This window comes from Otolemur garnettii, unplaced genomic scaffold (assembly GCF_000181295.1).
Source record: "Otolemur garnettii isolate 467f Iridium unplaced genomic scaffold, OtoGar3 scaffold00098, whole genome shotgun sequence".
Classification (NCBI taxonomy): Eukaryota; Metazoa; Chordata; class Mammalia; order Primates; family Galagidae; genus Otolemur; species Otolemur garnettii.
The window spans coordinates 3489299-3504401 of NW_003852493.1; positions in this window are offsets into that span (position 1 = coordinate 3489299).

A 15103-nucleotide genomic window follows, 5' to 3' on the forward strand; every position below is an offset into this window, starting at 1 on the left:
AAAAAAAAAAAAAAAAAAGAGATAGAGAGGACAATTAAAATTGATAATCAGTATGTGAAGTGAAATAAATGTGATGATATAACTAATTACTTTAAGTCACTCTTTGGAGAATAAATTGCAGAGAGACAAGGATAGAATAATTGATTTAGGAGGCTAATGCAGTAATCTAGGCATAATGTAATTGTTGCATTCATCAGGATTACAGAAGTGTGTTGGACCGAGGTGATTGAATTCTGGATATATTTTAGAAATAGAGTCAACAAATATTGCTCATGGATTAGATACGTAATGTGAAAGAAGAGGACTCAATTATGACTGCAAGGCTTTTGGCTTTAAAAACTGAAATAATTGAATTGAGGTATAATTTCAAACTAGTACAGCCTTTTTGGAAAGAAGTATGGAGAATCTTCGAAGAACTAAAGATAGACCTTCCACTTGATCCCACAATCCCATTACTAGGTATCTACCCAGAAGAAAAAAGATCTTTTTTCCATAAGGACATTTGTGCTCATATGTTATAGCAGCTCAATTTGCAATTGGAAAGATGTGGAAACAACACATGTGCCCATCAACCCATAAATGGATTAATAAACTGTGGTATGTGTATACCATGCAATACTATTCAGCCACAAAAGAGATAGAGACTTTGTATCTTTTGTATTTACCTGGATGAATTTGAGGAACATTCTCCTAAGTAAAGTATCTCTAGAATGGAAAACCAAGCATCCCACATGCCCCATACTAAGCTGAAACTAGTAGATTAACAACTACAGGCCCAGACAAGTGAAAAACAAAATTAAATTCAAGCAGGCACTGAGGGGGTTCAGTAAGTTCCCACCTACCAAGTACAATGTAGGGGTATAATGGCATATCTCCCAGGTGAAGGACTCAACCTACCAAATGGACTTTACCTTACAAATACAAACAATGAATGTAATCATATGTATACTCATATTAACTCAAAATTTTTAAAAAAGAGATGATTCATAAAACATAAGAGAAATAAGAATAAGTTCAAATGTTGAACCCTGGGGAACACCAATATTAATAGTTTGAAAAGGAGAATCAAAAAACCAGACTGAGGAGTAGCAAATGTGGTAGGGAAAAAACAAGAGGATATGGCATTCTGAAAGAAAAGTGAAGAATGTGTTCAACAAAGAAATAATAATATTGGAGCAGCAAGTGATAAGAAGATGAAGAGAAATGAGGACTGAGAATTGACCAAACAAAATATGCAAGTAACTCATACAGTTTTACCAAAGTTAGACTGTAGGGAGCCACTAAGTTAACTCTGATCAGTCTTATTTAGCACTTAATTATCAGGCCTTGTGCTATGTTCCAGAGGACACAAAAAGTATATAATAGGAAAGGCATTTGAAATTGGAGATTGGAGGTTTCAGTGAATGGGGAAAGGAAAGGTGAAGGGCAAAGACAAAGACAAATATAGAGCTGTCTGGGACCTCAAATTGCTCAAGAACGGTTAAAAGAAATGAAAAAAGACTCAAAGGCAGGCGCAAACTCACATTGAAAATACACTGAAAATGGCAGATTCAATAACAGGAAATATAAGAACTGAGAGTATGGCAGAGATGCACTGAGAAGCAAGACGGAATTCCATTCATTCATCCATTCACAAAGCATTTATTAAATACATAATAGATGTTGAAAACTACAGATACAAATTTATTCCAGCATTCTGTCATGCCATAGTCCAATATTTTCTTCTTTTGTTCTTTTCATTAACTTGATTTTTAAAAATACTTTTTAAAATTTTTCATATCAGTTGCAAAACTTAAAATCAGGGGTTGGCACAGTGGCTCATGCTTATAATCCTAGCACTTTGGGAGGCGGAGGTAGGTGGATTGCTTAAGCTCAGGAGTTCAAGACCAACCTGAGCAAGAATGGTACCTGGCCTTTAAAAATAGCTGGGTGTTGTGGACGGCACCTGCAGTTCCAGCTACTTGGGAGGCTGAGGCAAGAAGATCATTTGAGTCCAAGAGTTGGACATTTATGTGAGTTGTGACACCACAGTACTCTGCCCAGGGATACAAAGTGAAACTCTGTTTTAAAAACAAAAACAAAAAACTTAAACTCAGAGTACCTTGCCTGTATAAAAAAAAATATTTATTCAAGGTGGTGCCTGTGGCTCAAAGGAGTAGGGTGCTGGCCCCATATGCCAGAGGTGGTGGCTTCAAACCCAGTCCCAGCAAAAAAAATTTATTCAAATAATGCACACCCCCAGATAAGTTCTTCAATGAAAAGAATAGACAATTTATTACCAGTTAATAGTAACTACTAACCTAGGGTGACTAGATGTCCTGCTTTTGGTGGGACAATCTTGATTTTTAACAATTTGTCCCATGTCCCGCGGCGTTTTAAAAAAGTCCCAATTTTTGGAAAGAATGCAGGAATAGGTGGGAGAATACTAAGGAAATATACGGTTTGGGCTGCCATGTGGCTATTTTGCCAGGATAAGAGTTTTATACTATTTTTGTTAATTTTATAATGTTAAACTGTAATAATAACAAATAATTGTTGAGAAGAGATTATCAAGAACTGCTTATCAAAGTTTGCATTGTTGCCAGGCCCCACCCCGCCCCTGCCCCACCCCCATCAATGGTGTCCCACTTTACCAATGTTAAAATCTGGTCACCTTAAACTAACCACAATGTCACTTATTTCTGGATATATGATTGTATGTTGATAAGATTGTGTATGCTTTTAGACTCACTGTTACTCTGTATCAAGAAATTCAAAATCCTTTGGGTATATGAAGGAAAAATTCAAAAGATACTTACCTTTCTCCTCTCAAGAGAAAGGGAATTACCTTCTAACCAAATGGTCTGGCATTTCTCTACAAATTTTGTTTCAAACACCATCTAAAGTGATAATCAGAATTGTTCTTCCTGCATGTTAATAATCTGAACTTTACAAAAAGTGTTGGGGAAAGATTTCTTATTTATTCACAGTTGCACATATTTCAATTAAAAAAAAATTAAGATGTGCTTTAATCAAGTTTTTTAAGTGTCTTCATAGAATTCTAAATATTTCCATTGAATATTCAGATGGCTGCATAGCCAGGATGTTCAGACAACCAAAAATGTTTTCAGCATTTGTTGGTAGGCCGATAGAAAATTAAGGTTCAGGGCCTCACTAAGTGCCCTGGATATGTGATAACTGAACATATGTATATCAGAACAAATTGTACATTCTAAATACATGAAATTTCTGTTTTTTAATTTTACCTCAATAAAGATGAAAACATACTCAATTTTAAGGTAAAAATGAAATGATACAGTTTTAATGAGATAAAGCCACTTTTTGAAAAGCCTGATAATCTTGTAATACTTATTAAGTAATACTTAATAATTCACAATGATTTATAGAAACGATTAAGGAAAAGAAAAGCAAACAGAAACTCTTAAAGGAATTTTTTAAGAAAAGAGTCCTGGTGTTGGGAAGATTGGTGGTGGATGCTACTGACACAATAATAGTTTATTTGTTTTTCTCTGATGTCTAATGATGTTGTGTTTCATCACTGTATATTGACCATTTATATATCCTCTTTGGAGACATGCCTATGCAAATATTTTGCCCAAATTTAATTGGATAATTCATCTTTTCATTAATGAGTTGCAAGAGTTGTTGATATATTCTAGATAATTGTGTCTGTCATATCAGGTGTATGATTTGCAAACTTTTTTTTTCACTATATTGGTTGTCTTTTCACTTCATAGTAGTGTCTTTTGATGCACAGCATTTTTAATTTTGAGTAAGTCCAATTGACCTATTTTTATTTTTTTGCTTATACTTTTCCTTGTATTTTACTTTTCTGTTACCATTTACACACACATTTATAATTGTTTTCTTTTCCTGATAAATAGATCATTTAATCATTATAAAATTTTCCCTTTATCTCTAATTCACATTTTTTATTTTAAAGCCAATTTTGTCAGATATTTGGATGTGTATAGCCACTCCAAATTTCTCATTGCTTAGTTAGTTTTTGCCACTCAGAAAAGATTCACGTTGAATAGTAAATACATTGAATTTGGCTTACAAGCTTAGTCATCACTTATCGCCTTCCCTAAACAATAAAGGTTGAACTTTTACTAGATTTTAATGTCCTTGGGGAGCTGATAAAAAAAAAAAAAAAAGTATACTGATTCTTTGCTCTGCCTCCACAGACCAATGACCCCAAAATTTCAAATAATAGAGTCAAACTGAGTACCTGCATGTTACCAATCTCTCTGAATGATTCTTATCTCTACTGGCACTTGTCAGTAATTGTGCTAAAGATTCAATTACACAAATATCTTTATTATGGATTTTTTATGGTGGTTGTACTTTGTGATTTGTTATTAAGGATAATTTAGTTAATCCCCCTCCTAGATTATAAATCCCTTTCAAGAGGAAACCTACATCCAGCAATTAAAGAGTATGAATGATTCTTTGCCCACAGCAAGTACTCAAATGAGGAGAAGTTTTAGTTTCATTCTTCTGCATATAGATGTCCAGTTTTCCCAGAATCATTTATTAAAGGGATTGAGTCTCCTTTCCCCACTGTATGTTTTTGGCAACTTTGTCTAACATATGATTTATAGGCTTTTGTGGGGGTTCTCTGTTCCATTGGTCTATGTGTCCATTTTTATGCCAGTACTAGTAACATGCTGTTTTGGTTACTACAACTCTAAAGTATAATTTGAAATCAGGTAACATGATTCCTTCAGTTTTGTTCTTTTTGCTCAGGATGGCTTTAGCTATTCTGGGCCTTCTGTAGATCCATGTAAGATTTAGAATTAATTTTTCTATTTCTGTGAAGAATGTCATTTGGTACTTAGATGGAAAATGCATTGAATCTGTAAACAGTTTTGAGTAGGATGGACATTTTAATGATATCAATTCTCTTAATTCATGAGCATGTAATATCTTTCCATGTTTTGGCATTTTTCTTCCACATTTTTCATCAGTGTTTCATAGTTTTCATTGTAGAGATCTTTCATTCCTTTGGTTAAGTTTATTCCTAGGTATTTTATTTTATTTGTAACTGTCATAAATGGGCTTATTTTTTGGTTTCTTTTTCAGATTGTTTACTGTTACCATATAGAAATGCTACTGATTTTTTGTATGTTGATTTTCTATACTGCAACTTTATTGAATTTGTTTATCAGTTCTAATAGTTTCTTCGCGGTGTTTTTAGGTTTCTCTCTGCGTAAGATCATGACACCTTCAAATAAAGATAATTTGACTTCTTCTTTTCCAATTTAGATGCCCTTTTTCTTTCTCTTGTTTGATTATTCTAGCTATAGCTTCCAATACTATGCTGAATAACAGCGGTGAAAGTGGGTATCCTTGTCTTGTTCCAGGCTTAGACCATAGGTGTCCAGTATTTTCTCATTCAGTATGATACTAGGTATGGATTTTTTGTATGTGGCTTTTATCATGTTGAATTCAGCTCCTTCTGTATCCAGTTTTTTGAGAGTTTTTAAAATGATGGAATGTTCAATTTTATCAAATGCTTTTTCAGCATTAATTAAAATGATTATATGGCTTTTGTCCTCTGTTCTCTTGAAGTGATGTATTATATTGATTGAATATACACATATTGAACCATCCTTATGTCCCTGTGATATGTCCCCTTTGATTATCATGAATAATCTTTTAAATGTGTTGGTGAATTTGGCTTGCAAGTATTTTGTTGAGGATTTTTTTTCTATGTTCATCAGAGATATTGGCCTATAGTTTTCATTATTTTTGTTCTTGTGCCTTTGTCTGGTTGTGGTGTCAGGGTGATACAGGCCTTGTAGAACGAGTTTGTGAAAATATCCCTTCCTCCCCAATTTTCTGGAAAGTTTTAAGTTGTTTTGGTATTTGTTCTTTGAATGCTTAGTTGAATTCTGCAGTGAATCCATGGAGTCCTGGGCTTTTCTTTGATCAGAGATTTATTATAATGCTTCTATCTCATTACTTATTAATGGTTTATTTAGGTTTGCGATTTCTTCCTGGCTTATTCTTGATAGGTTGCATCTGTAATTTATTTGCTTGATTCAGGTTTTCGAATTTATTTTATTGGCATGTAATTGTTCATAGTAGTCTCTAATGAGCTTTTGGATTTCTGCAGCCTTAATCATAATACCTCCTTTTACAAAACTGATTTCATTTATTTGGGTCTTCTCTGTGTGTGTGCCTCTCTCTCTTTTTAAATCTGGCTAAAAGTATGCCAATTTGGTTTATATTTCAATAGCCAACTTTTTGCTTCATATTTTTTGTTTAATTTCATTTATGTCAGCTCTAATCTTTTTATTTTTTTTTTTTGGCAGTTTTTGGCCAGGGCTGGGTTTGAACCCACCACCTCTGGCATATGGGGCTGGTGCCCTACTCCTTTGAGCTACAGGCGCCGCCCAGTTCTAATCTTTATTATTTCCTTTCTTTTACTAATTTTAGGTTTTGTTTGCTCACCTGTTTTTAGTTCTATGAGATGCATCACTAGGTTGGTTATTTAAGGCTTTTCTACTTTTTCAAAGTAGATTCTTATTACCATAAACTTTCCTCTAACTATTGCTTTTGCTATAGTCCATAGGTTTTTATATGTTATATTTTCATTTTTATTTGTTTTGAGAATTTTTTAAATTTCCTTTTTAATCTCTTCTTGGACCTACCGGTCACTTAGGAGTACATTATTTGATTTTCATTTGTTTGTATATTTTTCAATGTTATTATTGATTTCTAGGTTCATTCTATTTTCATGACAGAAAATACTTAGTGTGATTTCACTTTTTTTTTATTTTATAGTTTTTTTAGACTTGTTCTGTGGCCAAACATGGTCTATCATTGGGAATGATCAGTTAGCTGAGGACAATGTTTACTTTTAATTGTTGGGTGAAAGATTCTATAAATATTAATTAATTCCATTTGGTCTGTCATGCAAATTAAGTCCATTGTTTCATTGTTGATTTTCTGTCTGGAAGATTTGTCCAATGCTGAGAATGGAGAGTTGAGGTCTCCAACAATTATTGTATTGGGGTCTATGTATCTCTTTAGCTCTGATAATGCTTATTTTATATATATATATATATGGGTGCTCCCATATTGGGTGCATATAAATTTGAAATTGTTATATCCTCTTACTGAATTGATCCCTTTATCACTGTGTAATGACTTTCTTTGTCTCTTTTTACATTTCTTTTTCTTGAAATCTATTTTGTGTAAATGTAGTTGCCCCTCCTCTTTTTTGGTTTCCATTTACATGAAACATCTTTTCCTACCCTTTTTTTTTTCAATATATATGTATCTTTATAGGTGAAGTCTGTTTCTACCAGACCACATAAAGTTGGCTCTTGATTTTTTTTATCTATTCAGCCACTTAATGTCTTTTGATTGGAAAGCTTAGTCCATTCACATTCAATGGTATTATTGATAAGTAAGCACTTACTACTGCTACATTTTTATTTGATTTCTGGTTGTTTTGTAGTCATCTCCTCCTTCCTTCCTTCTTTTCTTCCTTCCTTTGTTAAAAGTGATTTTCTCTGGTAGTCTGTTTTAATTTCTTGTTTTTAATCTTTTGTGCATCTGTTCTAGGTTTATTGATCTGAGCTTACCATGACACTTTCAAAAATATTTTGTAGCCAATTATTTTATGTATGTGACAACTCTGTTTACAAACAAATAAGCAAAGATAAATCTAACAAAAATTCTACTCTTCAAATCTATCCCCTCAACTTTTAAATTTTTATTGTTTCTATCCATATTTTTTATGTTATTTGCCTCTCAAAAAGTTACTGTCATTTTTTAAAAGTTTGTCTGTTAGTCTTTCCACTAGAGATATAAGTAGTTTATTATCACAGCAATAGAGTATTCTATATATGTGTTTTTGCTGTTACAAATCAGCTGTATACCTTCAGAAGATTTCTAACTTCTCATTAATGTCTTTTGCTTTCAGATTGAAAAATTCCTCTTAGTATTCTTGTAGCATAAGTCTGGCATTGATGAAATCTCTTAGACGTTATTTGTGTGGAATAGTCTTTATTGTCATTCATGTTTGAAGGGTATTTTTGCAGTATAATATTCTAAGGTTAAGGGTTTTTTTCCTTCCAGCACTTTAACTATGTCATTTCACAGTCAAGCCTATAAAGTCTCCATTGAGAAGCCTATTGACAGACAAAATGGAGCACCTTTATGTTAGTTTTATCTTTTTTCTTGCTCCTCTTAGGACCACTACTTTATCCATCACCTTTGGGAGCTTGATTATTAAATGCCTTGAGTTAGCCTTGATTGGATTAAATCTGCTTCATATTCTATGACTTTCTTGTACCTGAATACTGATATCTATCTCTAGGTTTTGAAAGTTTTATTTTATTGTTTCTTTTAATAAGCTTTCTACTCCAATATTTAGATAGACAGGAGGACTTCTGGCTCTCCTAGAAACAAATTCAGGAAAAGCCTGTCCTTGGTGCAACCTAGAGCAATTGCCATACCCAGGACAGAAGGAATTCCCTGTCAATCTGCAAAAGAAATAGAAAAAATAGACTAGGAATTCCCTAGTCTAAGGACCAGGCAGCAAGGCACAATAGGATATAGAAAGTATTCTAGAGTGACCTAAATCACCTGGTAATTAGCTGCCCATCAAATTTACCTGATGATGTTAGAACCATAAGGAAGTTCAAACACTATAAAACAAGACCTCAGATTGTATCTAGAGCCTGTCATTATGACAGGGGGTTGTTCATCATCTGTGGTGAATTTATCTTGGTCTTGCTCTGTAAGTTTATGTTGCTTTTCCTTAATAAACTTTGTTTTATGGTTGCCTTTTTTCAGTATGTCTGGTGATTCTTCAAGAAGAGCACACCAAGAACCCAGAACAGACTGCCACCTGATACAATCTCCTCCTCTACCTCCTATTTAAAGCCAAGAAGTCTTAGATTTGTTCTTTTCAGGCTATTTACTAGATTCATGGGAATGCTTTTTTTTTCTTTTTCCTCTCCTGAGAAAAATTTTTTCAAATAGGCTGTCCTCAGGCTCACTAATTTTCTCTTTCTCTCTTCTGCTTATTCAAATCTGCTGTTGAGAAGCTCTGATGTTTTTCACAGTAGCTTAAGACAACAACAAGTATTTTGAATCTCTTATAGTTTCTCTGGGTTATGAATTCAGGATCAGCTTAGGTAGGTGGTTCTACCTTGGAACCTTCATGATGCTGCTGTCAAGATATGATTTCTAGAGGTATAGTTTTGGGCATGGGCTGGAAAATCCTCTTCCAAAGTAGCTCATTTGTATATTTGTATGATAGACAAGTTGGTGCTGGCTGATGGTGAGAGGACATGATTACTTGCCATGTGGACCTCTCCACTGGATGGCTAGATTGTCGTCACAATGCATTTTCTAGCCTCTTCCCAAATGAATGAACAATCCCTTTTGTCCAAACTCAGAAGTTAATATGACCTCTCTTTTACACAGTTGCTTATTAGAAGGAGGTCACTAAAACTGGCCTTTTTAGACTAAATAAGAAGCAAATGGTACTTTACATAGAGCCCTATTAGAAGTATGAATTGAGCTAACTTGATTGGAAAACTATTTAGTTAGAACATAGGCTCCATTTTTCGGAGGGAGGCAGGCCAAAGAATTTGTAGACGTGTCTTAACACCACCACATTATATATTTAGATCCCAAGTTGAAATATCTTGTTTGAATAATCTAAAAATCTTTATACTAAGTGTAGTCCTTCTCCTCAAAGAACTTATACATGCATACCTCTGAGATATTATGGGTTCAGTTCTAGGCCACAACAATAAAGCAAATATCTCAATAAAATGAGTCACTAGATTTTTTTTGTTTCCTAGTGCATAAGTTTACATTATATAGTAGTCTATTTAGTGCACAATTCCATTGTGTCTAAGAAAAGTACAGATTTTCATTTTAAAATATGGTATTGTTAAAAAATGCAAACAAGCAAGCACATGCTGTCAGAAAAAATATGCCAATGGCAATCAATGTACAGTTGCCCCAAACCTGTAATTTATCAAGCCCACAATATCTATGGAGTGAAAAAAATAAGATATGTTTTACGTAACTCAAATGACATTAAGCATACATATCTGAGTTATAAAGAGAGATGGAAAATATATATGCATATGTTTACAGGAATCTAAACATAAAGTGACCAGAATTTGTTGATGGATTAGTGATGAAAATGAAGCGAAAAAAAAAAAATATCCTTGCAAAATATTATGCACAGAATTATCAAAACCTCACTGCTTTTTTGAAGCCTTTCCATATTGACCTCATATTGTATGCTTTCTCCAATGATTGCATCATATATCACATTTTACAGTTGAACTTTAATTATGTAAACATTTATTTAATTGTGTATTAATTAGTCTTTGCTGCTGGCTTAGTGATTTTAAAAAAAACAGTTTTTCTTTCTCACATTTCTCACATTTCTGTGGGTGGCTTGGCAGTTCTGGTCTAGCATAGCTTTCCTAAGGACTTGATGGTCTAGTCTGGCCTCACTTCACTGTCTGAAGCTGTGGCCAGGATCTCTAAACTATTTCAGCTTTCCCTACCTAGGATGTTTCCACTTCCTGGAAGCTATTCCAAGCTTCTCTGGGAGCTCTCTGGTTTCCCAATAGTAAGAGAGAGCGAATCTCAATGAACAAGAACTTTTCAAACCTCTGGTGGACTTATGTTTTCTAATGTTCCATTGGCCTAAGCAAGTTAATCAGGCAAGCTCAGATTCAGTGTATAGAGAAATAAAGTCCACAACATGAAAAAACCAGTAAAGTCACATTGCAACAGGGTGTACACAAAAGAATGGGAGGAGTTTTTAACAATCTCCTACAGTACTATTTCTGGTTTAGTGATTATTGCAATATTTAATTTTATTGTGCATACTTTCTTGACTTTTAGCATGCTAAGCTTAGGAAATAATATACAGCAATCAACAATGTGATTGAAACACTACCACAAGTGGGAATTCAAAAAGTGTTCCCCCACTTGGCAACCCCTGTAATTTTGCCCTGAGTGTTTATGAGGCAGCAAATATATTCTCTTTCAGTAGCACTCTTTAATATATGTCTCTTCTTCATCATACACCAAGCAGGCAGATGAGCTAACAATGGGCACCCTTGGTTATTTTCTATCAAGTGATACCCACTTCTTAGACTTATTTCCTGACTCAAATTAATAGTCCTCAGGTCACCTACCTTGAAAATTTAATGCATAACATATATGTCTGCTTTTTACTTCCTCGACAATATGGTATATCTGGCAAGCACATATGCCTACTAGCCATTCAAGTGCTTTGCAGCTTATTAATGAGATTGTACTTGGTTCCATTAAGGATTTTAATTATATTATTTTTCCCTTTTGCTTCCAGCTTGTCTTGACTAATAAAGTTACCCACACCTGCTTCAGATTGGTCATTCCTTCTGGGGGAAAAAAAACAAACATATGGACTGCTTAGAGCAAGTGCCTGGTACTTGACCAGTTTCATTAGTTTAAATGAGTTTGACCTGTGTCACCTGATGTTGGGGCACCAGACTACAGATGTGTTTGCATGAGTTGTAAAGTTGCCTCTCTTATATTAAAATCAAACAAACAAACAAACAAACAAAAAAACTACTGGATGATGCTAAAAACTTTTTCTTCCTTATAAGAATTTTTACAGATGATGTGAATGCTAAACACACAGTGCTAAAGAGGGCTAAATTTGGAGAATTCCTAGTATTTAAACTGAAGAAGTCTAGGATTGCTCTGTCCTCAGATTGCCATAATGCTGGAGATGTTTTTCTGTCAACCAATGAGCAAGGAATGGAATTGCTATTGTCCAGGACAGCCTGCAGTAATGAATTTTTGCATCTTTAAAAGAGACACCTAGAGGAACTAAAGAGTATCTACAGAAAAGCAAATAGGGGAAAATAATTAATACTGGGAGTTTTCAGAAGAGTTAAGAGAAAATAAATCTGAGAGGTTTCTATATTAATATATTTAAATTATAAAGAAAATGTTGAGCAGCTGTTCTCCAACTTTACAGAGAGCTGAACTAAAGAAAAAATAGTCTTGACAGGCAACAGGAGATGAATCAGTGAAATCTAGCCCCAAAAATCTTGATGCTAAGGATTATTAAACAGTGAATGGTAGCAAATTCACTTATCAAGGATCAAAGAATGAAACAAGAAAATTGACTCTCTGGGTTTTATAATATATAATTCTGCCCCAAGGATGACAACTGGACTCCATTTCTTCTTTCATTGCCTGTAATTGTTGAGCTCCTACTGTGTGTCAGACACTGGGTGTGTCAGAAAACAGAGAAGGTGTGGTCCTCTTCCTCAGGCTTCTTCCTAGATCTAGAACATCTTCTGTATCCAGTGATCTAATCGCCTTCTGTGTTAAGTATTTCTCTGACATGTCAGCTAGGATGCCATTTCAGGAACATATGCCAACATGTTCAAATGAAAAATATACAGAGAATTATGTGCAAAGTTCTGGCCTATGGGCATGGTTGAGTTTATATTTCCATCAAAGAAATTCAGGAGGAAATAGAGTGTCTTTGTTTTCTTCTTCCTGAAATGTTAATGAACCAGAATAGACTACCTTGTATCTTTGACACTCCAATTAATTTTAAACCCTGAATTCTGGAGAACTAAAATGCTAATTTTTTGCCCAGGGAGATCATTTTGTTTATTAGCCTAGCCAGCAGATCTGTAGGTATTCTTGATCACTGGGAAGACTGAGAGAGCATGAGTAACTTGGGTACAACCAAAACTTATCAGTTAGCCTGAATTTCCTAAGCTAAAAATACAAGTCAAAATATGAGAATGTTGATCAAAAATTGTTAGAATTCCATGAATCCACAAATATAGGGTGGCTGTAAAGTTCATGTACAACTACAGGCCAACCTGTATAAAAATACATCATGTCTTCTGCTAAATAATTAGAATCACCTTCTGTTCTTTAATCACATGAGTTCTCACCAAAGAAGCAGTCACATCTAGTTATAAAATCAAAGAAATTCATTTTAATTATTTTCCTAGGACTCTTGATAAAGAGACAAATTTTAACAAACTCCTTATAGACTGTTATCCAAAATTCTCAGATGATTAATGTATCATTATAGAATATAATGCAACATTGTAGTGAAAATGTTTTTAAGTAACTGAGATTTATTCTTTCAATAACATTGAAAAGTGGGCCTGTTCATACTGCCAACACTTTGTTCATGAATATCAATGTTTTTCTTCAAAATACTGTATAAATAATCTATTTCTGATTTTTAATTAAAGATGAACGTATTTTAGTTCAATAGGTATACCAAATGTTTACCAAAAGTCTTAAAAAATCACGGAGGCAGTACTATGTTAAACTTGAAAATGAATAAGGCATAGTCCTTATTCTGAGCTAGCATTCAGTCCAACAGAGGCTTTAAACAAGGTTTGAAATATATGATTTACCATACAAATAAATGATAAAAAGCCAAGTATTAGGACTAAAAACTGCAAATGACTAAAACTGGCTTTAAAAAAAAAGTGTTGGAAAAGGGAGAATATATTGCTTCACAGACTCCAAATTCCCTAGGAATTAGTAGTTGTAGAACCAGCTGGGTCCAGGCATTCAAATCGTGTTCTCAGAAATCTGCCTTTGGTTACCTCTTGGCTCCCCTTGCCCAGGATTGGCTTAATTCTGAGGCAAGCTGTACTACTATGTGGTAAAATGACCACAACTACTTTTGCCTTTATATTCTATCAGATTGTCAGCCTCAGAGACAAGTCAGCCTTTTTCCTAATCATCCCTACAATAAACCTGGGCTGATGGCATTGATGTATTCATTCATTCAAAAAGTATTGAGTGTATACTAAATATAGACCATGTTCTAGTCATAGATACTGTAGAAAACAAAACAGACAACCTTCCTCCCTTGTGTCATTTGTATACCAGTGGGGACAACCTTTATTAAACAGAGAAATAAATATTTAAAAGTATTTATGATAAGACCTAGATAGAGATAAAACTAAAACAGAATAAGCTACAAAAAATGGCTCACCTACCCAACTGTGGCATCTGTCCATCAGTGAAGCATTTAGCAAGGCTGATTGGACAGGGCTGATATAGGTAACCACCTCCATATCAAAAGAAATGCCCTCAACACCAGTCCCATCATCCTGGAGAAGAATATGGAATAAACGTCTCTTTCAAGGGAAACTTATGATGTTGTTACCAGAAGGAAGTACAGCTTCTCAACTGAAAAAAAAAGTGAGGTCCACTGGCTTAAAAAAGTTGGTGCAAAATCCTCTCAGAGGCATGGATTAATTCAGATGAACTGGAGACCAATAAAATTGTATGGTTCAGGTTTGAGTTCTATGTGTGAAATGGACCATGGAAGATGATAGGATTTCGACAATGATCAGGCAGAAACAGTAACAAAACATGGAGCAAAGAGTTCCTTGTTTGGATGAGGTTGTGTGTGCAGTGGTAATCAGCACGCGATTGTAAGTAAAGAAGTTTGCATGTGAACAAACATGATTTGAAGTGTTCATTTGGTAGACAAGAGGAGACATGGATTAATTTGGGACAGCATTACTGATATCTGCTTCAGGAAGATTAAACTTCCAGCAGTGCACAGTGCTGGTTTGAAGGGAGAGCCAGAGAAAGCAGACACTATCACAACCATCTGGATAAGCATTATAAGACTCTGAATTATGATGTTGTCAGAACCAAGGGAGATGGAGACAAAGGTGTTTCTAAAGTTTTGGGTCTGGTTCATCAGGAAATGCTTTTGCCGTTATCAAAATAAAGAGTGGGAATGAGAATTGAACTGAACAAGAGAATTAGCAACATAGTACAGAGTTCAAGGTTCCGCCAGAACCAGCATATGGTGTTAAAGTGACAAGGAAAAATGCTTCAGTAATTGACAGAATAAAAATATCAAAGTCATCAGAATCCAGTGAAATCCTTCACTGCTTCTCTAACTCCTTTGCAGACTGTCATCTCTCTAACTCCCAAAGGTTGCAATGTCCACGGGCTCAGTTTTAGTAACTCTTCCCATTCCTAAAGTTACCCTGGCAATCTCATTCAAATAATTTCCTTTCCTTTTTTTTTTTTTTTTTTTTTTTTT